We start from the raw sequence: 12,389 nt of genomic DNA, 5'->3' as shown, positions 1-12,389 counted from the left end.
AACTTACCATTAAGATCTTAGCTGTATGCGTGCGAGCAATAGCGACGGCCCATCTTACTCGTAGAAGGGAAGTCCGAAAGACGCGGCTAAAAGGAAACTGGAAGGAAATTATAAGTTTATAATGAAATCGATTAGACGCATTCAGTGCGCACTGATGCACATTAAAACTGTTACATACGGATTAACGTAAAGATATGTGTTTAACTCTGGAACATGCATAGGTTTTCCAGACCCAAACGAAATTTTACTTGCTTCGAAGAAAAGAAAAAGGAGAATTCTGTTTTATAATGTAATATAAAACTTTTTGAGCATTACAACCTATGCAGGTGTATTCCTAAATCAGAGAGCTTTAAAATAAAAAAGAAAGGAACATATTAATCAAAAATCTAAATCAAAGTTACATCCTAAAAAGTTACAATGGATTTCCTTGGATGGATGGATCCTTAAAGTTACAATGGATTTGGAAGATCTATTGTAATTTTGACAGATGTGTTTGAATTTTTTGGAAGGTGTGTATTCTAAGGTTAATATAAATATAGAAATGAATTAAACCGCGAAATCATCAATACACTTTATTGTGTTGTTAGATACAAAATATGTATTTTATAATTCGAAATTTTTGCATTTCACTTTTATACTCGAATTAAATCAGTGTATAACGGCTTTAATGTACACCAACGCACACCAGTGTGTCCAACCGAATTTATTATTAGAATCGATAATCAAATGAGATCCGAAAGGTGGGAATTAATTCTTTCGTTGGCCAAAAATCGAAAAAAGGGTAAGTTAGCACTTCTCTGAGCACTCTTTCGATGGTCGTGATACATATTGAAAATCTTTGATACATGCAAATATATTTCTCAGATACGTACCGTTTTAAACGCATCGCGAGAGGATTTTGACTATAGATTATTGAATTTTTAAATATCCGCATATCTTGGAAACGATCCGAGATCCAAAGAGACGCCGAGAAGAAGCAGAACTTTATTCGTCAATTAATCGGATGTTCCCTTAGTGAGAGTATTCTCTCGCAAGCTTATCTATCGAGAAAATGAATATTAAAGGACAATGAATATTAAAGGACAAACGGAGCTTTCCATTTAGCTTTCGTCTTCGCTAAGGTAAAATCGATTTCACATTCTTTCACGAATAAAGTCCTGCTGCAAGCGCTACGCTTGCTTGTAGTGCAAACGAATTAAAATGATATAAAAAAATAAAAGAAAAACGAATACTCGACACGTTTGGAGCTCGAAGGGGGTGATAAAGCCTCGAAATTTCGTGTCCTCCTTGGGGATGAACCTGAAATAAATGCAGTAAGAGAAGCGCAAGAATGGTTCAACTGATAAAACGCCGAAACCTAAATGAAAGACAATTGACTGATCGGATCGTCGTTAAGTTTCGCAACACGGTCCGATAATTTGTTTGCATTAGTCACGTATAAAAAGAAATAAAAAGATTGTAATTAGCGGGCGCGTAATCGGAGCAGCCACAACTTTCTCTGCGAGAACTTGATTTAACAAGAAAAAAAAAAACGTCGTCGTCGTGTTATACGTGTTGATATCAGTCTATACATATATATAAAACAAATAAAGATATATATATAATAAACAGAGATATATATTAATGAGGAAGAAAGTATCGATCGAAGAAGAACGAGTCGAGGAAAAAAGACAGAAAGATAGATAAAAAGAAGAGAATAAAAGATTGAAAGAGAAAAGAAACAAAATACTATCAGATGATAACTTAAACTTGTTGTTGGGATGAATTGATATTACGAATTATTATTATTACAATTATTACCTATATAAAATATACATAAACTCTAATTAATACTGTTTGCTCGTTAGATGAACTAAGAAAAAGGAAAAAAAATAGCGAAACTCTATTTCTCCGTGTAGATGTGTCTTAATGTTCAGCTTGTTCGGCAGCCTCGCAGTCGACACTAAGTGAGCTGGGTTCGGGGCTGCCATAAATCGATGGGGGATGATTCGAGTCGGTACGCGGGAGACAAGATCAAACGGACTGCCACGCGAGACTTAAAAAAAAAAAATCTTCATGCTCGTAGAGCGAAAAGAACGTCGTACGGGAAAAAGATGCACACACGCCGTCGGTGTTGTTACTAACATTATAAAAGAGTCATAAATTGTTGAAAAATCGACCACCGTCCACGAATCGCGTTTTACAGATAAACGTTATCACATTCACGAATATATTCCAAGATTTTGTAACATATGGCGAAGTTATGACGTTATAACGTTCACACTTCGCCGTACAAAATCTTGCATTAATCCGGGAATAGTCACCCGAGGTATTTTTATAACTTCAGCAACGAGAAAATATGAATTGTAAAATGGATATTGTTTTCTTTCTTTTTGAACATATTTTCTCTCTTTTGTAATAATTATTACAAACCTTTAAATACGCAATTCATCGAAAACTTACATAAAAAAAGTTATATTAATTAAAAAAATCTTTATTTTTTTATAAATACTATTGAAAATATTCATAATAAGCTACTTAATGTGCTTATTGCGTTTAATATTTCTCTGGTTTCTATTTACTTTTTCCAAAAATTGTAAGTAAATCTATAATGCTCTAAAATGCCAATAAATCGAAAAACATATATATATATATAGTTAATTAATAATGATGATTTTTAATTGAAGTATAAAAACACCTCAGATAATCATTTACATAAAAAAATGAGATGACTGCTCCTGAGTTAATATTGTTGAAATTCAAATTACTTTCCCCATCTGGATTTTGCGAACGATGGTCGATTGGTCCCACCAAAAAAAAAATGAAAGAAAAGATTATGAGGAAATGCATTTATAATTTCCAATTCGCAAGCAAAGCTACAGCGAACAAATACATACAGCTAAGTTTAGCTATCCTTACGAATAGTTGTTAACTGTAGGATTACAAATAGGACCAGAGCCGTGATCCTCGTAGAAGTGAATAGACAATTGCGTGAAGCGTTTGCCGGATATCCGAATGCCTGAGGATCCTCATGACAGTAATCGATCTGCGATTAGGTTTCAAAAGTGCGCTTTTATATTTAGAATATAAAAGATAAAATGATTTTGGCATTTATGGGTCTGCGGATATTCAGATTTCGGCAGCGTTTATAGATCAAAATCCTTAAGATACTCACACATTCCTAGAAACGTTTCGTTGAAGACGTTAATCGTTGATAAAACCCTTGACACGCCGTTGCCAACGAATGTTAATCGTGGCATCGATCACAGTCCCTGCTATCGTCTTTTTTTATCATCCCTGTTATTACTCCTCCGCTGTTCTGTTCCACGAGAATACTGGCGAGAACGATTGCGAACATCCAGCATCGACGTTTCGCGTTCACGCATTTTCCTGTACCACATATAGCACATACTAAAAAAAAGAAGTTTTTAAACATTTAACTCTTCGTAATTATACTTCTTCTGAGGTCAAAATGACCCCAAATGATTGCCGTATTCACAGTTCTATGAAATAAAAAGAATTATTGATTAAAGGGGTCATTGACTCCAGTATGACCACAAAGGGTTAAATATGTTCGTATTGAAAAAAATTTTTTTTAAATATCTTTAAGTACCCAAGCAAAACAACAAGTCATGCTATCAAGATGATGTTAAATGACTTCAAAATGATCATTAAGTCATTTTTTAATCATTTCGATTTATTTTAATGTCATTTTGACGTTATCGTGACTTATTCTGCTTGGAGTTTAAAAAACGGAGACAAAAATAAAACATTTTAATATCTTAAAATTAAATACTTCTTTTTTTAGTGCATGTGTACACACACACAACACACACACATTCGTACACATAAAATGCACGCGCGCATTTAGAAGTCTCTCACGAAGGCAGACGTTCCCTCTGTCCTCGTCGTCGCACGATCATTTCGAGCCGCATATTATAAACATGTTTCGCACTCGTATCCGATTATTTAAAGACTCGACGATCCGGAGTTCCTGGGATCTTCAAGGCTTTCGGAAGCGATTTCTGCAGGATGCCGACGCTTCCGGAAGCTTCTGATGCCCGGAAACGGGGCTCCCCTGAGATTCGCGACTGCTGGCCTGAGGATTCGAGGCACCGATGGTTTTAAGGATACGCTACTGATTGCATTTACGCGCGTAGCCGAGGAACGGCAGCGTCGTTTTTTTTTTTTTTTAAGAGCAGGCTCGATGAAACGCGGCGCCACGCGCCGCGACGTTAACGTTCGCGTTAGCTTAAGTACGGGGTTTTTAAGCTTTTTAAAGTTACGGCCACCGGGGGGGGAGCGCGATATCCCCTCCTCTCTCACCCCGGTTGGCGGCAGGTGATACCGGTAAGTGCAACCAGTAACTTAAGCACGCCACACACCATTACGGTAAATCATTAATATGTAAGAGTATATAGTATGTAAAGTGACATAAAAGAAGATGGGAGGTCGCAGGCGAGAGATCGTGGTTTTTAAAATTCCGAATGAACGAAGAGCGTATATATAAATATAAATATGAATATAAATATAAATATAAATATAAATATAAAATGTAAGCGATTTCGTATTTTAAGCGCCGGATAGGCGGGTTTCACAGAAATTAACTGACGAACTATTAAGGATTATTATTTATTAGCTATTACAAAAGTATATGATATAAATATATGTATATTATATAAACCTTATACTAGTAGGGGAAATCAAATTTTATGTACCACAGAGCTATTTGTATAAAAGGCATTTGTTTCACTACACGAATCATGAATTGTCATCGCTGGACATTTGATTGCCCATCATCGTCATTGCCGTCACCAGCCTGACGGCAACTTTAGGTAACATATATTTTGGATAATTAATCATGAAAGGATTTCTAGTTTTTATTAGGATCTTAGGTATATACGTACATTTGCATTACCTGTATTTTGTCAGGATTAGTTATTAAGTTTCTAAGTCACGTGCGCGCTTGTCAATGCGAAGAGACTGGCGGTTTTAGCGAACGATTTTTATGGAAGGAACCTTGCTCTGTTCGGGCCAATCAAATTTGCAAAGGAAAAAGTCGAGGAGAGCGTATGTACCTTCGAGTTTGCGGGCGAATCGGCGGCGTGTCAACCCTTTCTGTAGATAAGAAACCGAAAAATAAAAAAAAAATCCCAAGATTGAAAGATCCAAAGAAATCCATTGATTCAAATCGATTTAATTTAGAGATCGAAGAAGACTATGGATTCGTACAAGTGTTTAGATATTCGAATGAAAGATTAAACGATGTAATATCTTTAAGGCCTTAAATATCTGTTTCGATTCATCAATCGCAATAAAAAGTTCTAAATTTTCTTTTTTCGCTTTAGAATAATATTATTCCTCCTCGAAATAGAGATTGATCGAGACAGGGGATGAATAGCTTCAAAAATCCGACTCTGCCGTCGTTCGTTCGGCGAACATTCACTTCACTTGTATCTCTCGCTTCACTACACTGTGTAGATCCGATCGCTTTCGCTGTATGATTTTACAAAGAATAAAGAATACCTACAAGACACAGATCGGAAGGCGTTTATTGAACAGTCCACGATGACCTCAGCAGGATCGAAGATATGTACGGCGGAATGTGTGAGAGGTAAGTCTTGTGTTCGGTCACACGATTTTATATATCGTCTTCTGCGATGCAAAGACCGTCTCTCAATTGAAGCTGGATGCAGAACGATATTGATGCAACGATATTGTCGTATAAAAAGAGACCGGAAATTACACTGAGAAAAAATATGTATTAAATTTTAATATAAATATTTATTCAAATAATACCAAATATTTATTCAAATAAAACATACTGAAAAAATTTCTGATTGAAAATGGACGAATCAGAATTTTCTGATAAAATTTATTAGAATTTTAGTTGAGATAATCAGATTCTGGTTGATACAATATTTTTGGTAAAATTTACTAGAATTCTTATTTTTACCAGAATAATTATCAATCAAAATTCTAATTATCTCTGAAATACTAGAATTTAACCAAAAAATTCTGATTCGTTTTCCATAAGAATTACTATTTAATCCAATTAAATTATTTTTCTCAGTGCAACTAAACATTTACTTACATAAATAAATATTTATTCAATAAAAAAAGATTGTTAAAATTAATGAAATTCTTATAAATAATATCCAAATAAATTTTCATATTTAGTAAATATATTTAGTTGATACTATTCAATCAAATTGTTTTATTAAAATTTAGAATTTTTTTTCAGTATATGATTTCATATTTTACACGCTGAGAAAAAATATCGAAGTATTGCAAAGCAAATGTTACTTATGAAATTTGATTGTGATAATGAAATATACATTTCTGTAATATATATCTCATTAGTTGAAAATTAGTTGAAAAAATAAAATAGATGGCTTATTTGCTAGGAATAAAATTTTATTTCGCCCCCTTTAAATAAATATTTATTTAAATATAAATATATTTTTCACAAATATAATAATATTTTTAGGCATCTTTTTTTACACGGATTTCTCTTTTGCGCATGAAAAAACAATTTTGCTGAAATATCTAAAAATTTGTCTGAATACATTTGAAAATAATTTTGTTTAGACCATCAAAATAATTATGTAGAATTATGCTAGTTGCTAGAATGTGGAAACTTTTTGCAACATTGTTATTAAAACTTCAACATTTTACATAATTATTGTTATAATCCAGCAACATTATTTTCAGATTTGCCTCTAGCTAAATTTTTAGACACTTCAGCAAAACCATTCCTTCCGTGCAGATTTCGCGGATTTAGGTCAATTTAGATGAAAGCAAGACACAGGCGTAAGATACGTTTTTCAGTAGTTTATTTTAAACCTCGTGTTACAAGATAAGGCTAGTAGCAAGGCTTTGTTCGTGCGCATGCATTTGGATTTCCTGTGTTGTACGTGTACGTAATGTGACGCGTGTAACAGAGTACATGTACGATTAATACGTTTACAATAAAGATCGCCGGAAGGTCACGTGCGAATTGAATTACAATATTCTTTCATTATCGATATCTTTTTCATTTCTTTCCGTTTATTGCCACCACGACTCACCTACGCTTACCAAGAAGAAGTCATTTATGGAAAAGCGTAGAAGATACGGAAAAGTCCAAGTTGATCGGTGGAAGTCGAAAATTCTTAAAACTGATGTAAAAAGAAAACTAAAGTAAAAAGTCGCATTCCAAAAGTGCGAAGACAAAAGTGCGAGTTACTTAAATTATAATCTGTCGAGTTAATTGCGACAATTCAGACTGATTGCATATCCTCATACAGTGTGAGAGTATAAAATCTCTTTCTACAGTTCTACAATTCTGTTCTACGGCGCAGCAGTACTTTTGATCTACATATTCTCCATGAATTCAATTATCCCGAATACATACAACGTACCTATGACAATCAGCGTGATTTACATCAGTAAGACTTCTCCACATAATTATCTTTACTCACATATTCGCGCTCCTTTCTCTCTCTCTCTCTCTCACACCCGCATGCATACAGAGACAATTACGCCATTTTCTCTCTCGCGCATTTTTATGATAAATCCAGTCTCTCTCGTTATAACACGTAGGTCACATCGATTGATTAAAAACGATATTGAAGACAATATGTACAGATTGATTGTATATACTAAATTATTATTAATTTGAACGACGAGTTAGTACCTTAGTGAATATTACGGTGACATTGCACGCCGAGCGGAACGATCGGGTTGATGGTATCGTTCTTTATTTGCATCTAATGAAAAATTTATGTATTCGCAATTAATTAATCGATTTTCCAACAGACATTCCAACATTTACTATTTATAGAAATGATAAATAACTTTTAAAAAGCACTGTAAAGAAGATTAAAGAATATAGAAACATTAAATTAAAAATAAAATCGGATCGATAATTAATCTTTACGTTTACAAATTTTCCTATACTTACCTCAGTCACAGCGATGCATTAAAATCATTTAGACACAGCTATTCTGAATACAAAATAGTTACTTATTCTGATATATAAAAAATGACACGAATCGTTCTATCTAAAATACAGCGGTAAAAAGAGATAATTTTGACAAAAGAAGAAAGAAAATAGAAAACACAGAACAGTTTATATCCGATCGTTCAATTACACTCAGTCGAAAATTTGGTCAAATTAATTAATGAAATAACTCCTTCCCTCCTCGTATAAATATTTAAATAATCCGGTTAAGTAACCGTTTAAAGCAAACGGCGCATATATTATATTAAAAAGATTATCCTTTCGGCTCCTTTCACTTCCCTTATCATTCCCTCCGCGAAACTTATCTCCGATAACTTAACAATTATATATATGTTGCAACATGTATAACATATACATATATATATGTATATATTAACTAACATTATTAATATACGCGTTTATTCGACGATCTAAATTTATTACATCATGACGCGTAATTGGAGTATCTTTAATCGCCCGGTATAGCTTTGTGATGCAGGAATATATATTTATATAAATGTATGTATACATATATCTATATTTATTTAAAACAACAAAGACGAGAGACACCCACATATAATTTGTCATACGAAGCTTCCGACTTTTCCTCCGCGTATAATAATTTCAATTGTCCGTTAATACGATTTCAGAAACAAATCAAGCTAGAGGATCTAGAATTCCATGAGTACAAAAATGGTACGCTTCCGAGATTGAATCCGAGAGATTCGATATTGCGCTGTGTAATGACGTATATTACGTGAATGCATGTGCGTATGTGAGTACGCGTGTGGAGGTCGTTTTATGGCGCGATGCGTTTGTCGCGGCGAGAAAATCACACGTGCTTATCAGCGTATCATTGTCGTCGTCATCTTCGTCGTCGTCATTGCCATCGTCGTGGCGATCATCATCAGTGCATGGCCCAGCCGATGGTGTAGTTACGAGAAGCTCTTCCCATGCGGCGCAGGCGATCTGCCGAAAGAAACATGTTCGAGGGAACCATTACGGTGGGAGGTGTTCCAGGGGTTTGATGATCGACGTGAGAATTTCCCAAGAATCGGTCTGGGAGACTTCGAGTTGGAGCTCGACGAGTTCACGCAGTCACGGATCCTCACATCCGCGGACATTCGGATCAGTAACTGCATTCAGCAGAAAAAGTGACTTTGCAATTGTTAAATTCTTTAATATGATTGATTTGTATCCTTAGTTCCTTATTGGATCTAAATGCATGAATTAATTATATCAAGCTTTTATCAATCATATTAATCATTAATAATATTAACTTTTAAGTAGATTGGCAGCACATCAAACGTGGTTCTCTTAAAAATCTTATTTTAATAAAGAAAAATAAAAAGTATCTAGACACCCGTAAGTCTCAAAATTCATTACTTTTACATTCCTCTATCTCACAAGGATACAACTGATATAAAGATTAACTATAATAAAATATACACTGTCGATTCAATAATACCATTAATGAAATAAATATGTTATACTCTTGTTTTGATAAAAATTTTACTTGTTTCATTAATATGTTATTGTAAATCTACAAGATTATTTTCAATTAAAATGATATTATTGATTAGCATCATTTTTTTCAGTGTACTATAATAAAAAATATAACTGTAAGATTAAACAGATTATAATTCCCTGTGTTCTTTTAATTGATAAAATGAATTTTTTTGTAGCACCTTATAGTTACCAGCTTCCACTATCTACTTATTTAAAGATCTACTTAATTAAAGAATATTACAACAGTTGCAAAGTTCCTTTTACAACCGAAACGCAGCCAATGATACTCAAAGGCGAAGCGATTCCAAAGTCATCGACTAAGCTCTTTGGATTCGCAGATCCTCGAACGCGAGGATCGTCGAGAGATGATCGGACAGACGGGTACTGCGATGAGATTATTTTATCCGGCTTCAATTAATTTATCCGACAACTTCGACCGCGTTTCAAGTCGCTTCAGTCAATAAAGATAATCTTTCTTCTATATAACGTCAGTAATTGAAAAACGTACTCAATTTCCGATATAAATGTTTAACAATATAAAAAGGATTTGTCGTGATATTTGACGAATAAATGAAAATTGTACAAAATATCCCAGAACGTAATATAAATCCCTGTAAGCGCTTCGTAAAAGCTTCGTCATGAAACTACATCGTGATAAGATCGGTTGTTAAAGCTCTCGAAAAGTAAACGTAAAAGGACACAATCTACATCACGATGATTCTTCAGAAGAGAGTAATTCGCACCGTCCGCTACCACTTTTCCCGGATTTCCCTTTTTTTCCGTTTCGCACCGGTCGTAAAGCAAAAGTAATTAACGCGGGTTACGCGGGTACTATGTCGAGTAACGACGATAAAACACTTTATGTGTCAGAAATTTATATACATGCATGGAGCTTGCCGCATTAATTCGCACGAAGACATAATATGTACGTCGTATCTCGACGTATATACGTATATACGTATGTGATCAGTGATCTCGCGGTTGTCCCCCGTGAAGGCAACGAATTTCCCGCCGGCGTTAATTTCCGAGTCGCGATGAAAAGATGGAAATTGTATCGTTCATTCATGTTATAATCACTTTTGCGACGAAAGTATAATTGCGCTAACATATTATTACGGACGTTTATTAGCCGCCTTAATGGACGTGTTCAAGTCGACAAAAAAATTAGCCTGCTTGCCAAGCGATTTAACATGATGACATTACTTATAGATCCAATCAATTATACTAGATATCGAAGAACCAACAACCTAATCTCTTGAATTAAATGACATTTTATTATGTTTAATTTCTATGTGTATCAAAATGTAAAACAATCGATTTCTGTGTGATTGAATCGTTTAATTCCAAAGTAAACATCTATATTAACATGTATATAACACTTACTTAAAATAATTAAATTTGACTCTTTAATACATATTTTTGAGTTAAATTGTTTAATGCTATTGTTTTTCAAATCAACAATTTAATGCTAGGAGTAATGGCAACCTATTAAAAATATATCTCAAATAGGATATAATTTGTCATTATGAATTTAATTTAAAGTATAGATCTAATTAATCATATTGTTAGATATCAAAAGTATAGCAATCCAATCTCAGTGAGTTAAACATTTTATTATATTTAACTTCGATGTGTGTCAAAAATGTAAATAAATCTATTTCTATGACTGAATTATTTAGTTTCAAAGTAAACAACATATTAACGTTCTATGCATTTATAAAAACAATAAATTAAATTTCAGTCAAATTTAATATATACTTTCGAATTAACTTGTATAATTCTACACGAAGAAAATAATTGGTTGAATTAACTGGAATTTTGATGGAAAATGAACAATCCAAAATTCTGGTCTATTAAATTTCTGGTTAAATCTATTAAATAGAATTCTAGTAGATTTAACTAAGGAAATTCTGAATGTTGATTATCTCAATTAGAATTCTAATAGATTTAAGAATGTATTAGACGTACAGTCCCTGCAAAGAAAATTAAATTTATGTTTAATATTTATACTTCAAATAAACTATTTATATACATATAAAAGTTGTATGAATAAGATTATATTTTTGTTTAATAATCCATTTTTGTAGTTTATTTATTGTTAAAAATTAAAATTGAAAGAAATGATAAAAAGATTTACATTACACATATTTTTTCTTTCAGTACGTATTTCAAATATTTAAAATAATTTATGCAAAGTTCCATTGCGATTCACTGATTAGTTATAGAACAAAGATATAGAACAAATAAATATTTCATTTATTTACGGAACAATTGTTTCATCACAATATAACGCTACATAAATAATCTTGAATCCATAACGTATTTATATTACAAAATTGACATTTTTATCATTTACTTTATATTTCCATATGTTTATATATATTTCCATGTATTTTTATTTGGACACAGATTAAAAAAATATTACTATTTATTAAAATAACTTATGATCCAGATAGTAATCAAATTTTGTTATATTATTTTTAAACGTGATTTAGAAAAATCTGCAATTTTTTCATAGTTTTGTTATTATTTTGAAAATATATATTGTTATTATTTTGAAAACATCCTTAACCAGAATTCTGAATCGTTCATTTTCTACTCTCTAAAATTCCAGTTAATTCATCCAAACAATTTTCTCCGCGTGTTTTGGCTAAATTAACGATACATTGAGTGAAAGCAGCGGCGATCTATGGAAATGATTAAAAACAATTTAAATTGAGTATAATTTGATATTACTCTAAGAATTAAATTATTTGATATTTGCAATCATAATTACATAGTACTATAATTATGATTATAACTACTATAGTATTAGTAATAATAAGTTCGATCAATAAACAGATTTTATATTACCATTTAAATTATGTTAGAACAGTCTCTGCGTTTTTTCTTATATTTTTTATATCATGTTAAAGAA

The sequence above is a fragment of the Atta cephalotes genome (genome assembly GCF_000143395.1).
Source record: "Atta cephalotes unplaced genomic scaffold scaffold00014, whole genome shotgun sequence".
Classification (NCBI taxonomy): domain Eukaryota; kingdom Metazoa; phylum Arthropoda; class Insecta; order Hymenoptera; family Formicidae; genus Atta; species Atta cephalotes.
This window is presented reverse-complemented; position numbering follows the sequence as displayed.